At 39.2% G+C, this 23,729-nt stretch overlaps 1 long non-coding RNA gene across 2 annotated transcripts in view; it reads left to right on the top strand.

The window, feature by feature from the left end:
- LOC307180924 overlaps positions 1-23,729 on the top strand; it is a 934,155-nt gene that overhangs the window by 546,892 nt on the left and 363,534 nt on the right. The gene's annotated exons all lie outside the window — the stretch shown is intronic.

Raw genomic sequence — 23,729 nt, 5'->3', positions numbered from 1 at the left:
GGGCTACCCCCAAGTGTGTATATGATGGTGGGAGTCAGCTATGGAATTCTGGCATCTTGGAGTCACATAGCTGCAGATGCCTGGGCTCTGGTGGGGGTGACGTGGAGGTAAGGAGCAGTGAGGGACTCAGGCAGCTGGCGTCAGCAAACGTGAAAACATGTGGGGCAAAACCTAGTGAAATCTGCAGGGGGCCTGTGGTGGCTTTGTGGGCCACTGGTGAAAACTCCTGAGGCTTTCTGCAGGGCAGGTCACTGGCTACCGTGTTTGCTCCCACTGTGTAGCTGATACTTGTAGCCCCGCTTTCCTTCCTCATTGCTAAATGTCTCTTACATCTCAGCTTTGCTGGTCTCTGGGTGGAGTGAACCAAAGCAGGTCCCTCTTGTGTTGCCCCAAAAGTCTGGGGAAGCTGGTCTCTCACCCCGTTCTCCCTTTCCTGGTGAGGGGAACTCTATAGCTGAGGAGGTCCCGCTTAGAGCTGATCAGTGGTGGCTTTGGGAAGGGGATGATGCAGGCACAATGAAGGTGTTTTTCCTACCTGTTTTGTGCAGTTATTCTCAGGTTGTTTGTTCCACTGTGTTGCTGAAGTTTCTTAAGTAGGCTCCAGAGCTCTCCCAGAACTATTTTTGTTCGTGGATAGCTACCTAGTTGTTCATCTTTGTGGGGGAACAGAGTCTGAGGTCTCCTACTCTGCCATCTTGATGATGTCACTCTTTTCTCAAGATACTTTAAAAATTCCTTGTTGATTTCTTCTTTGAGCCTTTGATTGTTCAGCAAATATCTTATTAACAGAGCAGTGACAAGAAGAAACTTTAGTTGGATCTAGTGCAGCTATGAAATCAGCAAATTGCTGTGTCTAATTATGTGAGCCATGAACAATTAGAGAAGTGACTAGAGCACCACAAATGGTCATGTCAAGTTTTCTTCCATGCTAAGAACCTTCAGTTCCTATCAGTGTCATGAAGTTGTCGTATCTGTCTTCTTCAGTTGAATATTTTTCAAGGAACGTGGGTAAGGGATGAAATATACCTGTCTCTGTTAGGTAATCTGGGGGAGAGCATGCTGAAGTGCTTTGAAAATAATGTGTCTTCAACTCAGAAACAGATGCTTCATTTTTGTTGGGTCTAGCAGGGGTCTCTATTAGACCCCTAGGACAATCTTCTCTCATGGTTCATTGAGGGAAATTGGCAATGAACCTGCCAGCTGTGCTTCTGGTTCCAGAAATTCTCCTTTCTCTCTCTACCCATCAAAACAGTTTTTCGGGCAAGTAGGCGTCCCACATTAGATTGTGAGCTCCTTTCTGAGCAAAGGCCATGTTGATTAAACTTAGGTTTTTTCCTCCACAAGCCCAGCATTTGACACAGAATATGTGGAGTTCCTCCATGAATAATGGTTAAGGACAATCAAACCCATCTAAGCTTCATGTTATCCCCTCAGGGTTCAGTGGTCCTTAGGAGAAAATGACTAATGATAGGTTAATTGGGTGAAAGGGTATATAAACTAGTTTATGTGTTACCTCTCTTGAATAAAAGACTGCTTAATCTACCTACAATATATAAATCTCCAGAAAGGCTCTTACCAAGTGAATATCTGTGGAAATATCCTGGCAGATGAGAGCAAATAAAGTGAATTTTCTGTGAAAACTGAATTCACTTACAAACTTCAGATGTATGGACAGAGCTGCTTATAGGCTGCGTCTAAAGCCTAGTCTACTCAACAGAATAATCTGTGGAACTTTAAAAAAATACAGGGTGATTCATAAAGAGTTGACAACTTCACAGACTCATTTCTTAGTCACTAGATTATATATTAACATGTATGTACCAAATTATAGAGATATACTTACATTTGCCAATTATGTGGGTTAGAGCTTGCTGAAGTTGATTTTGTGAGTGTAGTGCAAAGGTCGTTTTTTGGACTATACAACAAACCTCTATAGGTCCTAACGATGTTTACTGGTGCTCCAAAGAGATGGGGTAAAAAAAACATGCACCTGTAAAGGGCATTAGCACCGAGCGGTCTAGTGTGTCTAAGGTAGTCGTCAGTCACATTGGTGTCACCATCAGCAAAGTCCCAGGAAAAGTTAGCAGTTAACCAGGCATCTGTTAGCCATTGGTCTGGTACATTTTCTATAAACTGCTGAAGATGAAATTAGGCCCCTTGCACCTGATGAAGACCTTAATGGAGGCACATCATGCAAAATGATATAACTTCTGCAGTTTTCAGTCAAATGGAAATGAATTTCACATGTTACTTCATATTCAGTGAAGAGGCTACATTTTACTGAAGTGAAAAAGTGAAGCATCATAATTTCCACTTAATGAGACGATGGAAACCAACGTGACACATGTAAAAATGCTGTCAAAAGTTAACATCTTTTGTTCTATCTCTTGCACATGGGACTTTAGTCGACTTTTTTTGTGTACAGACATTGACAGTAATCCCATATCGGATGGAGTGTGATTTTTCTCCTCTGTTAAAAGGGTCTCTCCTTCAACTTCACTTCCAGAAGGATGAGTCTCTGTTTTATTTCCATAACAAGTCTGGAGGTCCCCTAATAAACATCTAACATGACATTAGACTGGGTACAGTGTACAAACTTTGACGTACCTGGAAACTGTTTGCCACCCAGATCCCCAGTGCAAATCTTATTACACTGTGCAAATCTTTTCCCTTGTAGAGGTATGTTCAGAACTCCGTGGTTTGTACCACTTCTTTCTTGAAGGCTTGAGAAAATCAAAGAACACAATCTGGCTGCTGTTCCTACCATGAGAGTCTGGGATAAATTACTATAGGACTGAACGTGGGTCTGTGTGGTAAAGAATAAATATTGAACATTTGTAAGATTATAAAAATAATTGGGATAGATGTTTTTATAAATTAGTTTGGCTATGTGCTCATATAGACACAATTACTGAGTAATTAATTTTGAAAAGGGTTTAATTATTTTCTGAATCGCCCATATACATGCCAGGGATACAATCCTTCCTATATGTTAAGACCGGCTTTGTGCTAGCCATCTACATATTTGAAATGATCTAAGAAGATGCAGATTTGGAACCAGAGTGGAAAACCCCTCAGAAACAGCCATTACTGTTTGCCCTTATTCTATTCTCCAGTCTAGACTGATAATACTGAACTTTATGATCCTCTGCAATCCCCACCCCAAATTAGCACATATACACACGAGTGTGTGTGTGCCCACACACATGGGTACATGCGTATAAACATGCACCTTGGAACTGAGTATTCAGAGCTGCCAGAGACTAAATCATGCCTCCTTCCAACAGTTCTCTGAGATCTTTACAACACATTCTGGTGATCTTTACTTAATTATAATACATCATAATTACGTAACGGCACATTGTAATTGTATGATTACATGTGTTTACAGTCAATAGACAATTAGAGATAATCACCCGTAGCACATAAATGCATGATGACAAAAAGTTACTTGACGGAAACTAGGAACCTACATAGAAAGTGAAGTGGATCAAATGCTATTCTGATTCTGCTATTTTGATATTTTCTGTCTGGTAGTGCTCATGAGGTGCAGCTAGCAAGACACCTTGCCTCAGGGTGGAGAAGGAGCTTTGGAAAAGTATTCTAACTGAAGAAAATGGAAATGAAGAAAAAAATCAGGAAAAACTTTCTTGGTTAAATTTGCAGGAACAGCTAATACTGAAATTAACTGAATTGAATACTGAAAATCGCTGATAATAAATTTCAGTTAATACTAAAACTAACATTTGAAAATTTATATCTTTTTGACGACTTAAACACCTGTTGGGGTATTGATGAATGGGAGTGTCATTACACGTAGACATCATGTTAGAAACAGAGGCACACAGTCTTCCGTTTTCTCTGCCCATTCATTTATTCACTCGCTCATTCCTCCATCTTATGTATATTGAGTGCCAGTCATGTACTGAGACGTGAGTTAGACACTGGTCATGTCCTTATTCTTCAGTAGCCATTCTCGCCTCTGGTCTGCAGTGCTTTTACCTTCTTCCACAGTGTGTAATGCATACCCTCCCCTTCAAAACTTTCCTTTGGTATCTCTCTCTATCATGGTTGGATTGTCATCTAGGTGGTAATGAGTTGTCAGGATCTCAGAAGTAAAACAAACCAAAACAAAAAAACCCCACATGCTCAGGTGTTACGGAATTAAGGGGTGATTTTAGTACTAGTACTGATAGGCACTGAGGCAATAGTGCTCCTGTCTGGAGCTCATCAGTGTCTTCCAAGTGCTGCATCTACTCAGACCTAAAGCTGCGAGCCCAGGAGGCGGTGCATGCGGTCCTGAAGCAAAACACTCTCCTAACTCCTATGTCCACCACTCGCATTGGACTGTGTGCTCCTTGAGGAAACAGGTACCATCTGAATAATAACCAGCATATCGCAAAGGACTGTGGGACAAGTCATCTGTATATGCTTGCTAACTCTCTGAATGAAGAGGAGTTAAATAATAAGCAGGGCCACCCCGCCCACGTTTCCTCTCTGTAACAACCAGAAGTGAACAATTTTCCACATGAGTACTCTTCATACATTCTAACATCTTTAAATCAAATATCTATAGTTCATATTCTATTTTTTTAGCATCTTTATTGGGGTATAATTGCTTTACAATGTGTGTTAGTTTCTGCTTTATAACAAAGTGAATCAGTTATAGATATACGTATGTTCCCATATCTCTTGCGTCTCCCTCCCTCCCACCCTCCCTATCCCACCCCTCCAGGCGGTCACAGAGCACCAAGCCGATCTCCCTGTGCTATGTGGCTGCTTCCCACTAGCTATCTACCTTACGTTTGTTAGTGTGTATATGTCCATGACTTGCTTACCAACTACCAATTATCATCATTATTCTAAAGGTGCTTGATTTAAATATCTGTGAACTATTCAGTTGGAAACTAATACTAGCAATTTCACAGTAAGCAGATCCCTAATCCCCAAGGGAATCTGCTATTTAAAGAAATTTTGTGGTAAAATATTTTCTAAAAATAGGATCACAGAGTTGTAGCATCTTGGAGTAGGAAGGGACCTTAGAGGTCATCTGGTCCAAATTTCTCGTTTCCACTGAATATAGAAACCTACACTATTATATCCTTGGAAGGCATTTAGTCTGGTTAAACATTTCAAGAAAGGTGCTTGGTATTGTACAAGGCAATCCATTCTGTTCTATTGACCTCCTTACACTGAATTGAAACATACCTCCTTTTAACTTTTCATGCTTCTAATTCTCCTCGGGGAGCTACACGGAATAAGGCTGTATCTTCTTCCACATGATAGCTCTTGAGATAGGTAAGTGCCGTCCTTGCTCAACTTGTGCCTCCATTTCTTTGTTTTTGCCATCTAGACGTTGTCAGGGTTTCACATATTCTCTGTATGTTATGGTTTTAGAACTACTTAGCCCTGTCCTTTGGATTTTCTCCTGACTGCTGGTATCCCTCTGAAAATGTGAGGGATATCTTATTCTGGGTTGGCTTGACCCAGAATAGAGGAGAGAGCCTATTAAACTCGTCCCCTCATTGGGGAAGGTGTTCTTCTTCCTAAGTACAGAACTATTCTTTATTAAATTATTTTATTTGATTTATCATTCCAGTCTATTGAAATGTCTTTGAATCATGATTCTTTTATATTAACTATCTGTTTCTGCTTTGATTAATTTATAACTGTGGTCAATCAGTGAACTTTGAGGGATTACTCTGAGTTATTGAGAATGTGAATAAGGCCTGTGACGGGAACCTGTTCATCCAGATTGCCCTGATTTATTCTTCGGGGTGCATACTCTGGCTGTGGTCATCCAGCTTCATAAGTATCTACTTAACTGAGTCCACTCAGCATCGTTCTGTGTAGTTGCCAGAGTTATTACGTTCTTTTCTGAAATCTACATGGGCTCTAATTGTAACGTTCAGCAAATCTGCTAGCAAATCTGCCAGCTAAGTAACACTACAGAAAAAAAAGAAATGAACATGAAATTTTAGAAAACCCACACTGGCTGCTTTCAGAAATGCCTAGCAGTCATCTGCTTGTTAACCCATTCTTGACGTTTTCTGGAAATAAACATCTCTCTCTCTCAATTTTTGTTCCAGAATCCAACAATTTTCTGGTTTTGAAAATTAAGCCACTTACTCATATTTAGTCTTCAGATAACTTCCTCATTGCTGACCATTTCTCAAAGGATAATAAGAGTAGTTTAGCAATTATAAATACATATTCTATCCTTCACAATTGAATTAATCAGAGTCATTTATATCAACCTACTGCTGCTCATTATAGGCTCTAGATCTTACTTAGGATTTAATCCCCTCCCAATATGTGCATATTCATACGGGATTCACTTGTAAGTTATGCCTTTTTAGATGGATTTACAATGACTCCAGGAGCATAGAGCTCCTGGGGAGCATATTCGTTTAACGTACTCACTGTAGGTTAAATCTGAAAAAAACTGTTAAAATTGTCCTAGCACCTTCTGACTTCTTTATCTTCTCCACACTTACCATACACGAACAAGTTCTACATCTTTCCAATCCTTGTGTACCTTTCTTACTGTACTTCTCACAGATGAGGCATACAGATACCCTTCTCTTCAGTGCCCTCTTAATTGCTAGCAGGGCTTTTCCTTCTACCCCTTAATCCTACTAGGAGCTCAAGGCTCTCATACTGATTCCTGAACTCCAGGGATCTCCTTGTGGTGTCCCACTAGGCCTAGACAGGGTTCCATAATTTGGACATTTGCTTAGGCTAATTTTCTCACAGACCAGATAGTCTCCTGGGGTTCTACTCTCTGCCATGTGATAAGTTATTTTCTACAGCTAAGTTAGCTAAATAGGTTGTCACTCATCTCAGGTAACGGAATGTCTTAACCTGGATGACATGGGCTTGACTCTAAAGGCTATTATTGCTTTGGATGGTGTTCATTGCAAGAATCAAGGCACATTGGGGCAGGGGTGTGGCAGAAGAGAGATTTTAGAGCAAATCAGTGTTGTTCCCCAGAATGGAACACTATATAGATACTCACTTACTCTGCCATGAGACTTTGCAAAAGTGAGGTTGAGGGGTTTTCTGCTGACTTACACCATGCTTGTGACAAATTGGAAGGTGGAGACAATATGACAGGAAATGTTTCTGACTCAACAGATTGAATTTCAAACACGAGTCTCCTCTGGGCTTTTAACTGCAGGCTATGGTCTGTTTCCTGGGTTACGATATTGGGCTGTAATATTCTCATCTTGGCTCTTTCTTCTCCAGAGGCAGTGAAAAGTCTTGTGTCACCTTCTCACACCTCAGTTAGACATAAAGGCTGAGACAATACTATTCTCAGTCCTGATGGGGTGAGGAAGAGTTAATTAGAGCAGAATGACTTTTTCTCTTCCCTGGCTTCAGCTTAAGTACATCTCCATTTCTCTTTCAGTATCACCTTATCTCAATTCTGAACTTTCAGGGCGAGAAAAAAACAGGTCATGGCTGCTTCCTGTATGATAGGTTTCATGGCCACATTAGCAGTAATCCTGAGAAATTACCTGGGTTTTGGTATTTGTGACATATACTTGACAAGAATAGCCCATTTAATCAGAACACCGCCCACTCAGTGATTATTAAGGCAACTTGAATAAAAAAAAAATACAGCCATATGGAAAAATACATTAAATCATTCTCTGCCTGCAAAACACATACATCACACACACACACACACACACACACACACACACACACACACACACACAAACAAACTCCACAAGCACACGCATAGGACCTGACTTTCCTATTTTGTCAATTTTCCCATCACAGAATCTAAAGTTGGAGTCAGAAGGAGAGGGCAAAGGTGTTTAGTTGACTTCATATAACAACTCTGGAGTTTCTGTGGCCTTCTCTGTCTGCCTCCATTTTTGTGCTTCCGCATAGCTCCGTTGACATCTCTGGTACACTTGGGCAGTGCACAAGGTCACTTAATGTGGACAAAATACTCTGAATTTAGAGAGTTTAATTGTTGGGGGCACTGGGGGATTGATAGAAGACAGGTAGTTAAAGTACTTGCAATAGGTTCTTCATTTTCAGAGCTTAATACCAAGAGCTTCAGAGGACGGAATGTTTCATCATAGAAAGAATTGGATTTAAATCTAGCTTCCTGGCTCTTCCTCTCTGAGCCTCTATTTTATCTGTAAATTGTAGGATTACTGTGAATATTAAAGGAGGTGATATATAAAAAAGAGTCCTGCAAAATATAACTATTAAAATTATTTGAGGAAGTGGGGGAGGAAGTGATGGAGGGAGAATAAACCAATATTTATTGAAATTCCACATGATCAGTTGGAAATAAGGGCCCAGGTAGCATAAATTATGTAGGTTTCTTTTTTTGAATTCCTATCCATTCCCTGTACTAGACAAAAAACTCACCTGTGGGGTTCAATGAATTAAAGAAGGAGTAAATATTTGCAAAATGATTCCTTGCTGACTATATAAAAGTGGGGGCACCATAATATTACTGTTGTGATTTTAAAGTTTTCAACATCAGTCGTTATGAAAGGAATTTTGTCCATACCCTGCTCTCAGAGAAGTTTGGTACCTTGATTTTTGTGACTATATGATTCAACCAAGTTTTCTAAACTCAAATATCCTTAAAATTTTAATTTATTTACTATAATTCCCTTAGTGTTTTTGTCTCAGTTCTATGTTTTACTTTATTTAATTTTCATCATCAGTCCTTTTACCACAATGTCTACATTCCTGAGATAATTTATCTTATTCATCTTTATTTAACCAGATTTTATCATCAGGTAATTTTTTCAAGAATAACTATAGTTGCTGTACTCTCTGAGGTTCTTGCTTGCTTCAGATATCCTGTAGCCTTTGTTCTGCAGGACCACCTGCCTAGGTATCATATATTTGGGTCACTCTTTACTTCACATAGAACTTGGTAGATATTGTTTTACTGTCTTCTGGTATTGAATGTTGCTGTGGAGACTTCTGATATCAACCAAATCTTCCCTCTTATACATAGTCTGTTTAATGCCTAAATGCATTACTATTTCTTTTATTAACATTGAAACTCAGTGGCTCAACCAGACTGTGCGTTGATTTGAGTCTATCAATTTCTGTATCGATTTTTTTTGTGGAGCATGATGTGCTATCTTCTTCTGCAGAGTCAGTTCTTTCTTCAGAGAAATATTCTTGCAAGGTTTCACATATATATTATGAATATATATATATATATAATATATTATTAAACACACACATTAGGATCCCTGATTGGATTGTCTTTGCCTAATGCACACACACATACACATACCCCAAATCTTATCTCTAATTGCTTTATTATTTATCTTTTTTTTTCCTGGATTCCCTGTGATTATTTCAGGTACTTTCTCTTTTTCAGTAATTAGGTTTTGCTCCATATTTCATCTGTTTTGTGAGTATCAATGTTTATTAGTTCTGTAATGGTATTGTTTTGATCCTTGGTTTGCTTTATTATCTCAGTAATCTCACTTGTCGTCTCAATGTGGTGTTTTAATTTTCTCATCTCTGGGACCTTATTTTACCGAAATCACATTCTTATTAAACTCTTCCATAGCATGAAGTACACACAGGGTATTTTCTTCCTTTCATTGGCATATGCCTTTTGTTTTCATATTGGATTATTCAATCCTCTTTCCATGTCTTAAATTGGGTTCTCCAGAAGCAGCCCCTGAGAGGGAAGATTCCTGGGTGAGTAATTTATTGAAGCAGGAAGTACTGCCCAGGGAAATCCCAGGAGAACCGAGAGAGGGACAGTGAAAAGCCATGCAAAGATGTGTCTTAGGCAAAGCCTTATAAATGGTAGATTCAGCTTGTTTATGTAGAGAGATTCTAGAATGTACGTTACAACTCAGAGTTCCCTCAAACCAACTCAAGAAGAACTTTCATACTCTTTTCACCCATCTGCCATTGGCTAACGCCAAATTGATTGGGGTAGAGGGAGAGAGATCAGTACATTTTTGGGAGCTTCCATTTCTGCCAGACTATAGGCAAAGTAGACTCTAGTAGCCTGAAGGGCAGACCTCTGAAAAAGTGCCTTAGATGCAGGTTGTTAGAAACAAATTCACATCAAAGCAAAGGAAACACACACACACACAAACGTGTATGAAAGGATTTGTGGTGATCTAGGAGAAGTGGGAACACTGTCTCCTATACTCGCTGTATTACTTTCATGGATTATTTGAATAGGTTTTATAGTTGCCATGCAACTCCTTCTCATATCGCCTATTGGTCATGCTTACCATGTGTAACTGCTGTTCAGATATTTCATTTATTCTTATCTAAGGTAGATGAAATTTCCTTTATTTCCTTCATATTGTATTTGAGTCCTCTTGTTCTTTATCTCCCGGGTATATTTTGAGTAATGGAGTACAGAAAGTTGGGGTAGGTGGAAGGGAAGAGCTGCACTGCTCACGGGTATAACTGTGTGGATGACGTGGATTCTGCTGTTCCTTCAAAGATTGTATAAGAGGTCCTATATCTGGACTCAGTCCACCAACTTGGAGAATATATCATATTCCTCTATCAGAATGCGCTTGAACTTTAGATCAATCCTACAGTCTGTTATGGAACCCTGAAAAATGTCAGGGTTTTCTCGCCTCTGTTGAATTCTTGCTGATGGTAAGTATGGACTCCTACTCTTGAAGATTTTACAACTTTTCTCTGGAATCTGTCCATCTACTTTTGTCCAGATTTGGAGTTTACTCACGAAAATACTCGAGATCTGTTGATCTACTTACTGCCTTTACTCAGAATGGAATTTATAGGAACCCCACAGAACCACACCATAATATTTTGTTTCTTTCTTTGGCTACCACTTTTCAAAGTTAATAATATAAGTTTCTATTATGTTATTTATATGGTGCGGCTATGGAATTTCTTTTCCTCATTTATTTGTTCATTTAGGGAGAGAGATTCTGTGATTTAGCTTTACTATCCCGTTACAGCTGGGATACTTACTGTCTTCTCAATCAGAAGTTTTCCTGTTTGTTTTGGTGAAATAGAATAAAATCCTTCCTGTCAAATTTTCTTCATACGTTTACATCTTTACTTGTATCTTATGAATGTTGAAAATCACATAATGGTCTTTGCATCAATCAACTTTTAAACCTGCATATAATACTTGGAGTTGTAAAAATCTAATTTAGACAATAAACAGTTTCTTAAAAAGTCGTCTCTAATCAGAGGAAGTAATTTTCAAACATCCCTTAATTATAATTAAACATAATTTTGGTCATAGATTTTCTGTGGTTTTACACCAGGAAAACAGAAGAGAATAGTAATCAGCTCTTTACACTCTCCCTGTGAATATTTCATGATGGTTATATCAGCATATCAGACTCCGCTCTGCCTTGGTTCAAATATCACTTAAATTGAATGAGTGTTGCATTCATGGTGTCTACTCTCATCTCTCTAGATAATGTCTAGGCTGCTAAATATGCTATTTAGAGTATTTGGGTAATAGCAGAGAGGATGAGGAACTGGAAGAGGCGTATGAAGTATTTTCAGTGTGGCAAAGGGGAACAGCCTACATAATCACCTGTGGACATTTATTCTTTGAATAGGATGTGAAATTCTCCACTACCTATTCCTACAATGCTAGCAGGCATCATGTGGTCAGTAATGTTTCCCAGGACGATATATCCTAGTTGGAATCTGTCCTCACTACAATACTACTCTGAAATCACAGCTACTCTGAGAGGAGGCCTCATCACGGTAACAATTTGGAGAAGGTCTTGTTCTTTTGGGCTGCTGTGAAAGAAGGCAGCTAACTAAAGTTTGTGGCTGTTTGAGATCTTCAAAAAGTAAGGGAAACCCTAGTTTTTGCCTACATCATTTGATTGCTGTACTTGTGAAACAGTTTTGCAAGGTAATTCTTTTGTCCCTGTTTACTGCTACTTAGCCTCTATTTTAAAGGAAAATAAGGGCTGGGAGAAACTAGATCACCATGAAGAAAAACCAGATAAAGAGTCAATAAAGATTTCTGCTGTAATATTTTCTCAGACAAAATATATTAAAAAATAGCTGGTGGGATACGTCTTTCTCATTCAGGTCAAATTCTGTTTAGCTCATTAGTAGCTGAATCATTTTCAGATATGTGTTGGTAGTTTCTGTTTGTTTCTAGTGGACAGATGTGAATGATTCGTTTCTGTCAGCTTACCCATTCTCAGAAAACCAGATTTGTCATTCTGCTGTTGGGGTCATAGAGTCACCCAGTCATCAGCTGCTGACTGCCTATCTGCTTTGACAGGGAAGGAAATTGAGGGTGTTAGTAGAAGTTATTTAGGATCACTCAGTGAGTGTATTGAAAGGAAACCACGAGAAGTGCTTTGACAGATTTGAATTTAGAGGAAGATAACACCAAGCAGAAAAACAGTAAAGTTTGTGTATCAAGTGCTTTTTCATAAAAAGGATTGTATTGTATCATTCATCTGTATACCCATAAACACATATTCTTTTTGCCTTTCTCATCAGTCATAGCATAAAATATGAAGTAATCAAATGATCAAATAGGCATTTATAGTTTTCTAGACTATATTACTTTGCTCTTAATTACCAGGATGCATGTGTAAATGTGTGTGCATATGTGTGTATTTTATGCTGAGCCATATGAAATTACCTACGTTGTAGGTCAAAAGTAGTCAAATATTGGCAATTCCATATGGTTTAATCCAACATACTGTAGATGATTAAGACATTCACAGTTTTGGATATTACTCATGAGTAATCCAAAAAATCATTACTTTTAGTGATTTTTAAAATCTTACTAAGGCAAAATTTAAATTGCATGTACTACAAGGCAAGTATATGTGAGGGAGTCCTTAACTAATGAATTGCATAGTCCCCAGTTTTAATTACCTTTATTAAAAAAATTGTTTTAAGTGAAAAAACCCCCACATTTCTTCCAGCTGTTGCTAGAGGTATATGGAAAAAAGTGAAGTAAGTGATGGTTCTTAGTTGGCCAATAGATTTAGTTGGTAAAGAATAAAGCATCAGATCTATGATAGTTCAGTATATGGTTTGAATAATTCACTCTATATGCACTATGTGGAACTAAGAACATTTCACTCCTGAAATTGTTTCCGCCAGTGCTAAAACAAGTGCAAAAGTGTTCATCGAGAGAGAGATAAATTAATGAGTGCTTAAAAAAAATTAATTGGCTTAGTGTTGCTAGCTTGGTTTTGCTCTTCAGCATTGATTCTCTCCTCTTTCATATAACAGTACAGTTGACCCTTGAACAATAAGGTTTTGAACCTCATAGGTCCACTTATACGTTGATTTTTTCAATAGTAAATACTACGGTACTACACCGTGGTTGGATGCAGAAACGCCAATATGGGGGAACCGCGTATATGGAAGGCCAACTACAAGCTTTGCATGAAATTTTGACTGTGCTGAGGGTTGGTGCCCCTGACCCCCACATTGTTCAAGGATCAACTGTACTCTGAACTTCGTCTAGAATTCACCCTCTCCTTAGCTCTCCCATCTTCTCAGCTAAGTGATTTACATGGAATTGATTCTACATCCAGCTTCAAGTGGGTGTGGATTGGCCTAAACTAATCAGTGTATGGCATTCACCTAATAAGTGGGTCTTGAGTAAGTGCATGATGTGGTCCAGTCCAATCAAAATGAACCTCAGGAGGTTTGTTGAGAATGCCAGGTCAAAGATTTTCTCTTTTCTACTGGGTCTAATACTCTGAGAATGCGTGGTTTGGAATTACTGCAGCTGTCTTTGATACCATGAGGAGAGACAGCCTGAGGACAAATTTTGAGGGCAGAGGAAGACAGAGATTTATATGACAACAGAACTGGAACTCTGATGATGTCTTGAATTTCTGGATCAAACTATGCCTAAAGTCAGCCATACTTTGGATATTTCTATTCTCTGAGCCAATCAATATCCTATTTTGTTGAGAAACTTTTATTCAGTTTTATTTCTCACCAGAAATCACAAGCATCCTACCCAATAATATGTGGTTACTTTGAGGTTTGAGTATAGGCATAAGAAACATGTGATTCTCCGTACAAACGTGATTTGAGAGAAAGCCAGGGAATCGTTCAGAAGTGTTTAGGATGCAACTGTTAGAGGAAACACTAAAGTGTCTGCGTGAACAGTTTTTCACCATGAGTAAAATTTGGATGAATAATTAAAATGTGTGTTCCATTAAGCGTTTTTCCCAAGTATAAAAGTATACACTCACATGAAAAAATTAAAATAGGCAAGTTCAAGACAAAAAACAACAGTCACCTATAATTCCACCACCCAGAGGAAAACATTATCATTATTTTAGCACATTTGCTTTTATTCTTCTTTCTATCAATTTTTATGTAGTAGAGATCACACTGTATATACGATTTTTATCCTGCTTTTTTTCATTCAACACCAAATAATAGGCATTTTCCCACCTCATTAACAACTTTTCATGAAGAACATGTTTTTCTTCCCAAGGAAATGACACTTTATTTGGGGATGTAATACAAATACACATGAAACAATGAATAGTATAGTAAAAAAAAAACTTAGGTAATACAATTAACTTGAGACTATGACTATGCTGAAACTAATATGATTGCTTTATTTAAAATATCAATTAAAAATACCAATTTAAAATCAAATTATCTGATTTTCTAAAAGTTTAGAAAATCAGGAAATTTGTCATAGCAAAGGTAGAACTTATAGGAGAATAGAGTATAGCTTAGGAGCAAGGAAGGGATTAGACAGTCTAGACCAAGAGAATTGCATTTAATATGTATGCTGATCCAGTTGAGGCATGATCTATGTATAAGGAACAAGGACTAGGATGAAGATTTAGTAAAGGGTGGTCAGAAATAAGTGTAGATATATAGTATAGGGACTTCCCTGGCGGTCCAGTGGCTAAGACTCTGTGCTCCCAATGCAGGGGACCCAGGTTTGATCCCTGGTCAGGGAACTAGATCCCACATGCCGCAACTAAGAGTTCGCATTCTACAACTAAGAAGTCCACATGCCGCAACTAAAGATCTAGCATGCCACAATGAAGATCCCGTGTGCTGCAACTAAGACCTCGTGCAGCCAAATAAATAAATAAATATTTAAAAAAGAGAGTCGATATATAAAGTATTTGATTTTGGAAGATCTTGTAAATCAGAAAAAAGGTTTCTATTTCTGTAGAGTAATGAGGTGCATGTAAACATCTGGATTAATCTAGGACTGATTGGTTTAAGAGGCATAAAGAGGACTATGTCATCTTATATGACATGTTTTAACTAAGAATTGTGGATAAAGAGGAAACCAAATGACATTAGTAAGACCCTTCCAAAAGGATACAACGCAAAGTATGGTGTTGCTTTTGCTAGAGAATTTGAAATCAAGCGCTCTAGTTGAATTATGGCACTTCCTTAGAATTGTATGGTGCCCATATGCTTACTTTATTTAGTTTCCTCCCTGAAAACCTATGATATAGATGTCATTGTTGTTATCTTTACTTTATAAAAGGAGAAACGAAGGCTCAGAGAAATTGCAGGAACAGTAATCCAGCTCAAACTAGCTTAAACTAGTGTAATATAAATATGGATATGTTTATGAAAGTGAATATTGTTTGAACCAGATTACTGACCCTTGCAGCCAAATAATAGTTGATATAGGTTCAATTCCAACACAGGTCTTTTTCCAACTAGTCCTATGTTCTTACCACACTTCGCTGCATTGCTAATGTTAATGTTAGGCTCCTGGGTCTTTGACTATGGTAGCCAAGGCATGAGTCTTTTTATATCATTACTTCCCTGTTTGTGAATCATAAATATTCATTCATGGTTTGGGCGATGGTCGTATAGTCCACATATTTGTTATAAGTATTTATATATGATAGTATAATTAAGTCTTTGTACTGTCCTATGAGCCTTTGACTACCTAAGGCTGTGTGTTCCTCTGTACATGAAAGTCAATTAGGCTTAGTATATAATTCTTAGTTCACAATATTTCCCATCAAAATCATGTTGATTTTGCTTCATTCATTGCCTTTTGGAACATACTCTATGTCTGAGACGTTTATAGCTATCTTAAATTTTGTAGCTTTATAGATAACCTGTTTATTTTTCTCCATGAATACTTGTAAGAATTTTTCTTTTAATTTGTTTTGGTCACGATGTGTCTAAGTGCAGGTCTCTTTTCATTGCCTTTTTTTAAAAACCCAGAAAAAGTTCTTCAATCATGTCTTTGATTATTGCTTCTGATATCTTCCTCAGTAACCTCCATAATTCTTGAGTTGGATTTCTATTCTCTGTATCTGTAATTTTTCTCTTGTCTTGTTTTCATGCTTGCCTATAACATTTACTTGTGCGTACTGACCAAGTGTTTTCTGGGAGTTTATGTCTCTGGATATAGACAGCAAAATAGTAAGGGTATGAGGATGGAGAGAAAATCACTCTGGTTGCTTCCAAAAGGTATATGTATGTACTGGGTGGTTAGCCCTTGCTTTGCTGAATCATGGAAAAGACTGTGATGGAAGAATGAAGTGTGTTTTGCTCCTTAGTTTCAAGTGAGAGATCTGCTTCCGGTGGGATGGGAAAGATGGGCATGTATTTGCGTTTCCTGTACTGCTCAGGAGTGTCAGATGACTGTATATGCTGATCCTCCTCACCACTTTTGGTTCGGACTTGCAGGTTCAGTTTAGTTCTCATTTAACACTACAAAATAATAGAGCTTATGTCAGCGACCAGATTTACTTTCACAGCTTTATAAATGATTGTTGCCCTGGCGTTATGGAATCATAAAGTGTCTGACATTTTAATTTGTAACATTTTAAAAGGAAAGTTATATAATGTAAGTTCACAAAGTTGGAATATGTGAGAGTCTCTGGATATATATATCTTGGGAATATCAGGGCTCTCCTATCCACTATATGTGTATTGACTTGAATCTTCATATTTTACATATTTATGTGCAATAATAGTACTTACTGAATGCTTTCTATGTATTGTGAATTTTATAAGTACTTTACATGTATTAAGTCTCTTAATCCTCATTAAAACTCAGTGAGAAAGGTCCCCACTTTACAGATAAGGAAAACAAGGCACAGGGATGTTAAGTGACTTGTCTAATGTCACACCACAAGGATGTGTTGTAGCCTGGATAGAAACCCAGACAGTCTGGTTCCAGAGCCCTTGCAGTAAACCTCTACGCAATTCTATCCCCAATACGTATGTAATATACATGTATCGTCTGTCTATTTACCTACTGATTGATCTATTGATTGACGTGTGTGTGTGTGTGTGTGTGTGTAGAGTGAATCTGAAATGAATATCCAAGACAGCCTCCATTTCAGGATCACATCAAGTTTAATAGGTTAGATCCACGTCTCTCCATTTGCTGAGGCTGTTGCTCTCCAAATGCCAGTTTTCCTATAATCTCTTACCTGTGCTTCTGCATTTCACTTCTGACTCATTGCTGCTTGTACTTCCACTAGTCCCAAGCATGAAGACACATTTGGATCTTGGAGTGAGAATGTTTTTGAATTTCTTACTAATGGCACTTGGATTGCCCTTGTCTTTCCTACGTGGATCAGTTTTCAAATTGTGGACCTATTTCATATTTTTCATTCATTCTGAAAATCATTATATGCTTGATTGTAGAATAAACAACACTTGCCTTGTTCTTGTGTGTAGTTGCCATTCCCTCATCTGACCCAGTGGGTCAACCAACACTCAGGCCTACCCTTCAACTTCTTAGGGTTGCGGTGGGGATTAAATGTGAGAATATATGCAGAGCATGTAACATAGTAAGTAGCACCTTCGAAGGATTAAATTAATGAAAATATGTGGACAGTTACTGTTATGGGTTGAATTGTGTCCCCCTAAAAATGCTGAAGCTCTAACTCTCAGTACCTGTATATGTGACCTTGGAAATAGGGTCTTTGCAGATGATCGAGTTAATATGACATCATTAGAGTGCACCCTAATCCAATGCAACTGTGTTTACATGAAAAAAGAAAAAGAATATTTGGATACAGAGACAGACGTGTACACAGGGAGAATGCCATGTGACCATGAAGAAAGATTGGGGTAACTCATGAACAAGCCAAGAAACACCAAATATGGCCATAAAACCATCAGAAACTAGGAGGAAGGAATGGAACAGATACTTCCTTACATCCCTCAGAAGGAAACAGCTCTGCTGACACCTTGATCTCAGACTTCTAACCTCCAGAACTGGAAGATTAAAAATTTCTGTTGTTGAAGCCACCCAGTTTGTGATATTCTGTCATGGAAGCTCAGCAAAATAATAGTTACTTAAACTTCTCACATTCATGACTGGCTCTGACATATACACATAAAGAGAGTAATACAAGATCAGTGCAAAGATCTATGGCTAAAACTCTGTCCTCTGGAATACATCATAAATCATGATGGTGAATTTTGAGTAGTTTCATATGTTCCTTATTTGTGGAAGTGAGTAGATATAGAGATTTGCTTATGATAGCCTTACTCAGGCCTATTGCCCTCTGTCACTTTCATAGAAAGAAAGTTAGAGTGATTGGGAAAGAACTGAAATGGGACAGTTCTAGAATCTGAAGTCACTTTTCCAGGCATGGCCCACTGGACAATACCACCGAAGTGCCTCTTTGTCGGTCAAGGCTGCAAGAGTGGTTGGGATGCTTACATGAGTAAAGGTGTCCTCAAATATTTTAGTCTCTGTCAAACTGCTTCCAGCTTTCTCATTTTTTCTTCTCATTTCTTTTTTTTTCTTGTTTCTTCATCTCATGAGTAGGCAGGAAGCCTTCATCAGGTCGTTCAGGATGCATGACCCACCCACACCCAAAGGGCTGACCTATTGGCTACAACTGCCCTCCCTAGAATGTAGGGTCAGAGAAGCTCACTTTAGGTCAGTGAGTGACATATTTTGGGCTTGATTTTATGATAGTTTCTACATTTTCCAACCCATGTTCTTGACCTTTGATTTGGCTTGAGTTTGAACATTGACTCAACTTCTCCAGGAACTCTGGCTTTGGTCCTTGACTACACCCTTTGCAATGATTATACTTAATGTCAGTCTTGTCCTCTACATTGTCTTGAGCACAATTATTTTAAACCTGACAGTGAGTTTCCTATATTAGAACCTCCAATAGATACCCACTAAAAGTCTAAGCACCTTCGCATAGTAGTATACAAGACTCTTCACAGTCTGGACTCCGCCTGTCTTTCTAGTTGCAGATCTTGTCTACGATGCTAAAATATGCTTTCTCCCTAGAAGGGCAAATAATGGGTAACACTTGAGTTTCCCCAGAGTAGCCACTCAATACATGTTGGTTGAATTAATTAAAAAGTAAAAGATATTGGGCTGTGGCATGAGATGGGAGGAGTGCTGGGCTCCAGGCATTCCCTGGTGTCTAAGTGGAACACAGCAGCAGGACATCAGAAGCACGTTGAGTGCTGTGGCATGGTGGCAGGGCACTAACAAGAGGGATGCAGGGAACCTGCAGGGAACTTGCAGAGAAACTTTGCTTATTTTGCAGCTCTGCATTGCTAAGAACGCTTTTCTAGTACCCGTGAAGCGCCATCCGTGTCCGAGAAGGAGAGTGACTAGGGCACATTGTTTTTGAAGATCTATTATTTGAATGCTGCCGTGTCGGTGAATAAATGGACATTTGGCTAATCTATACACACCTTCCTTTCACACATCCAGACCTGAAACATTACAGTGTCCTGCTAAGGCCTTAGACAATAGGATTCGTGCATCTGCAAAGTCAGAATCAAAGACTAATCCATACTTGGTTATTCTGAGTGAACTAAAACACAGTAATTCATTTTCATTATAGATCGGGCATGGTGAGGAGAGGAACTGATCCATTACTGAAATCTGCTGTCTGTTCTCCATTCAGCCCGCTGAAGCAAGGGTCAGTCTGACACCTCACTATGGGAAAGCCAGGGGGAGGGGGCTCATCCTCAGGAGTGTGAAGTTGGCCAGGGTAGTTTGCATTGTATTTTTGGCAGCTGAAAGTGCACTTTAACTAAATGGCTTCTGTCAAAACCTTCTGTGGTAACGGAAAATGTGTGGGACGATGGCTGAGGAAGCGGCATGAAATCCAAACAGATGTGGAAAGCTTGTCTTCCTCGAACACGGCCACCAAGATTTAGATCCATGTTTGGACTTCCCTGTAAATGGCTCTCTGGGAGCTAAAACAGATTCCAGTGGGATACAAAAGGTAGTTGTCCTCTGCTGCTCTTCTTGTTCTTAAATGTTTGGAAAGATATTTTAGCAGAGTTAATGTGACAGTTTAGTCTCCATTTCTTTCCAGGAGGTCATCCTCTGTTAAGACTTCTTAGCTCTAAAGTGTTTTTTGTTTTGTTTTTTAATCAGTCCACTCAGTCCTCATGAACTCATTGTGCTACAACTTTGCATCTTCTGTTCCTTTGCCTCGCCATTGTTCTTCTGTTGAGTGTGCACGTGTGTGATGTGCACATATATGTATGTCTTTTCTCCATTTAAAGTGCAGGCTTCTAACATGGCAGAGCATCTGGCTGTTTGCCTTCTTTTTGAAGTCCCCCTGTGCTTTTGGTCTCTGTAACACAGAGCTTTCTATATAACTCCCTTTTCCCACCAGACTGTGTTGGATAATACAGAAAAGCCATTCATGAAATTAATCACAGGGACAAAATGGAATAAAAGAAAGAGGGAAATAATGAGTCATAAGTTTTCGCTCTGGATATGCCACATTCTTCAAAAATGACCTCAGGCAAGTCTGTTTCTATCTCTGCATCTCAGGTTCCTAAGAAGAAAATGAGAGGATCAGACCATACGATCTCTAAGGCCCTTTCCAGTTCAATCTTCTGGAATCTATCATGACTATTCTTTATTACAGCATATGTGGAATTGAGCTTGGGAAGAAATCTGCTATAATCAATCAGATTTTTACCTTTGAATAGCTTAGTTCAGCTACTACTATATATAAAGTATGATTCTTAGACCCCTTACACGCACTATCGAATTTAATCCTCAAAACAGCTGTATAAGACTGACACTGTTATTTTCTCCATTTTCAGAGGGGAGTTTAAGGTACTTGCCCATTGTTATATGGCTAGAAAATTCTAGATCCAGAACACAAATCCATGTCTCTCTGATTCCAAAGCTCATGTTTTTAACCACTAACTGTACTAAGCTTCTCCCAGTTGAGGATATAGGATAGACTCAGACATACCAACATGCGTACACTTAACACGTATACAGGTTAAAAAAATAGGAAGTGGCCAAGTGTGACCCTGATGGACTACGGTTATCTGTGAGTCGATGAACTTTAACCAGTTTCCCAATTGTTGACCTGTGATCTAGGCCTGCACAGCTCTGAAATTAAAGCTGTCCCAAAACTTGAAAGTAGCTGGGAAAGGGCGCTAAGCAGCAGCATGGAAAATAAGGAGATGCAACCAAGGGCACAAGGGCAGCACTGCAGGAAACCCTGCATCTGTGTGAGGAAAACAGATAGAAGCAGCAGGCAGTAGCATGAGGAAAGTCAGAAGAGGATGAGAAAAGGACAATGGAAAGGAACCTAGCACAATTTCCTCCTCATACCTGCCCAGTCTGGCTCTGTGTATTCCTTCACTACTTGTGTTTTCAAGCTGTGAGCTCCAATTTCTTCTGCTCTAACCTAAATACAAATTTCAAGTCTTGTTAATAAGCTAGTGATGAGATACAAATAGTATATGAAACATGAAAAATTCCTGTGTCTAATCTATGGGACTAAAATGGAGGCAGTTTATAAAAGAGAAAAGCCTGTTTCTAATTTAACATTTTCCGTTGAGGTTAGGTGAGGAGTTGCCCAACAGTTGGTCAAAGTGAGGGCCCATCCTTAGCGCCAATGACATACACTACAGAGGCACTCTCCCCACACTCCTCACATTCATGTTGGAAGAATAGACCTTTTATTAGGCTATTTATGTGGGGGTTTTTGTTTGCTTTTGTTTTGTTTTGTTTTTAGAGAGAGAGAGAGAGAGAGAGAGAGAGAGAGAGGGAGAGAGAGAGAACCCCAGTAGCCCATATGGTTTGAGAAGAAAAAGGGGCTGGGGGCTGGGGGCTAGAGAGCTGGGATATGGTACCTAAGGAAGGAAATTGCATGGTCCATTTAAGCTGTGCTTTAAGGCAAGCATTTGGTGAAGTTGAATTGTACTTAGTTGAAGGAGTTCCTGGGGTGAAAAGCAATGGCCTGGGTAAGATCAGATGTTCTGTCTTTGCTCTGGGTACTGTGAGGGAGGTGCTTAGGGATGTGGTGAGTGGATTTGGAAGGCATTCTTGTAGCAGATTAGAATGAGAAAGGGATTAAAACCTGCTCTTTGTAGAAGTCTCAACCAAGAGGCTGTTTCTCTGGCTGGCTGGAGTGCAGCCATTGTATGAAGCTTAGCCAGTAAGTCCTCGCTTCATATGGCTTCAGGTCTTCAGTGTCCTATATTATTCGGCAGCTCTCTCAACGAAGCACAGAACATTTTCTGAGGTCATTTGTCTCACTTGGAAGAGCCAGTTGAACTGAGCTGTTAAGAGGATAGAGTAAGGCAGGCAGAAGCTTTCAGAAAAGAGCAGAAAGCCTTAGTAAATGCTCCCTGGTTCCCCATAGGGCAGGGCCAGAAAGAGGGCAAGAATCATTCTGAAAAACTAATGGTATCCAAATGAAGAGTCTTTCCGAGAACCCCAAAGTGAGGGATAGAAAATTACTTGCAGTAGATGGAAGGCTTATTTATTATCTTCCACACCTCCTCTTGTGAATAATGTTACCTCTCAACTGCTTCCATGTGTATTGTTCACTTTATGGATTAGCTGCTGCCAATTTAGAATGCCCCAAGTCCAGCATTCTGAGTCTCAGAGCCCCATGATTCTCATTAGCAAATGTACTAATTTTATTATTAATCCAAACAGAATCCCGGAAGGTAAAGCTGCAGCAAAGAAAACAAATATCTGTACAAACATCCTACATCCCAAAGCCAGATATGAATGAATTTATATAATTTCCTCTTTTAGAGTTTTTGTGACTCTCCTCCAATACCAGGAAAAATCAAGGGTTGTTTGCCATGCAAGATGGGCCTATTCAGATAAAGAAGAAAGCATTGTGCTGCAAATCGCTGAGGCTTTGACTAATGTGATGCTTTTGATGCAAACAAGGTATGCTCTCAGATTAGCCTCTGAAGAGCACTGAAGGGTTCCCAATTATTACAGCTGTATACTAGGAGGCTCTTTATTTTTCCTCTTGGACACACAGCAAAATAAGACTTCCTCGGTATCTTTAGGGGAAAAAAAAGTAGTTTTGACCTTGTGGTTCTGTGAGAGGCCTGAGAAACCTGTCTGGGAAAGCACAGTTTTATGTTATATTCAAGGTATGAAAGTGATTGTACAACAGTGAGCCTCTGGGTGCCACCTAGTTGAAGCAAAGTGTGGAATTTGATCTGAGTTTTGTTTCTTCCAGTGGAAGCAGGGTGGAGACCTGCAGCATTTCTTTCTCTGCTCCATTAGTGAAGGCTGCTACTATCAGTAGTATGACCCCAGGATCGGTTGGAGAACCCTGACATTCCAAAATAATCTCTTTCCAGGAAATCCCAGAGGCAAGGGCGAGTCCGTTTCCAGGTCAGGCCAGAGTTAAACCCAGGGATAACAGGCACCACCTGTAAATGTGAAGTGGAATTCAGACCGCCTGGCTTTTGCCTAGATTTAGAACTGGACTTGGGGCAAGATCAAATCGCCCTGTGATATGCCTTTTCTGGGC

This window comes from Stenella coeruleoalba, assembly GCF_951394435.1.
Source record: "Stenella coeruleoalba genome assembly, chromosome: X".
NCBI lineage: Eukaryota > Metazoa > Chordata > Mammalia > Artiodactyla > Delphinidae > Stenella > Stenella coeruleoalba.
Note: the sequence above shows the minus strand (reverse complement) of the source record. Positions and strands in the feature narration are given on the sequence as shown.